The 1263-nt window shown below is 36.5% G+C and overlaps 1 non-coding gene across 1 annotated transcript; it reads right to left on the bottom strand.

Moving 5' to 3' along the window:
- Positions 1-134: 134 nt before the first annotated feature.
- On the bottom strand, positions 135-241 carry LOC111725218. Its single transcript, XR_002773337.1, has one exon. It is a non-coding gene; the product is annotated as a U6 spliceosomal RNA (small nuclear RNA).
- Between the last annotated feature and the right edge of the window lie 1022 nt (positions 242-1263).

Below are 1263 nucleotides of genomic sequence, written 5' to 3'. Positions count from 1 at the left end.
CCTTCCCTCCTTCATCCTGGGTTATAGTTGTGATTCATCTTTCATATGAAAGTGTGAGTGAATATAAATTGGTTTCATAGTAATACTGAATACATTAGATTTTTTTTTTCCATTCCTGAGATACTCTACTAAGAAAAAATATGGAATGCTTCATGAATTTGGGTGTCATCCTTGTGCAGGGGCCATGCTAATATTCTCTGTATCATTCCGATTTTAGTATATGTGCTGCCGAAGCAAGCACTCTATGTCAATTTTTAATGAAATATCTTTTCCTAAAATATTCTTGTAATAAGTGACAGATAATGCAGGCTTCTCTGTTGGTTGTTCCCCAGGTAAAATTGTGATGTAAGGGCTCAGTGGTTAGGGCATTGGCCACATACACTGGTGCTAGCAGGTTTGAACCTGACCTGGACCTGCTAAAAACAACAATGACAACAACAACAACAAAAATAGCCAGGCATTGTGGTGGGTTCCTGTAGTCCCAGCTACTTGGGAGGCTGAGGAAAGAGAATTGCTTAAACCCAAGAGTTGGAGGTTGCTGTGACACCACGGCAATCTACCAGAGCTGACATAGTGAGACTCTGTCTCAAAAAAAAAAAAAAAATTGTGATGGAAGTAGAATGTCATGGCAGCTGTCTTTTCTATTTGTGGGTTTGTGTCCCATTTTCTTGTTTTCAACCTCTCAATTCTCCTTTTGCAGATGCAACTTTCTCTCCACGCATCCTCTCCTTCCTCTCAGTTTTATGAAAATCAGGACTAAGGAAGGACCTTGATTTTAGTCTATTTTTCTCTGTGTGAATTATAGTTAGTACATTATTTCTTCTATGGTTATTTACATTTTAAGTCTTAGAAATACATATCGAAGAAAATGCTTTCCTCTTAGTAACCTACATTTATCCTTAACAGGTGGAGGCCACATAATTTTCAAGCAGAAAATCAAGTCTCATTTAGTGTCTCTGTGATTGTACATACAATGCTTAAGATGGGTCTGGATGACTGGAATCATAATGAACATGCCTATTTAAAATGGTTGTGGGATTAAGAGAGGAGATGTGTGAAGAATGTTGACTTTGAGAAACACAAGCATATGTAAGAAAATTTTGAGACTTTTTAAGAAGTCAGCATATTTAGTTCTGATTGAAACTCTCAAACTTACTCTGTGAGGTCTTTGTCTCTTGAATTTTATCCTTTTCTAGAGAGAACCAAGGTCTTTGTCTTTAGTTGTTTATAAAATGGTTATATTTTATTTATATGCTCATTCTT

This window comes from Otolemur garnettii, unplaced genomic scaffold (assembly GCF_000181295.1).
Source record: "Otolemur garnettii isolate 467f Iridium unplaced genomic scaffold, OtoGar3 scaffold00033, whole genome shotgun sequence".
NCBI classification, from domain to species: domain Eukaryota; kingdom Metazoa; phylum Chordata; class Mammalia; order Primates; family Galagidae; genus Otolemur; species Otolemur garnettii.
This window is presented reverse-complemented; position numbering and strand designations above follow the sequence as displayed.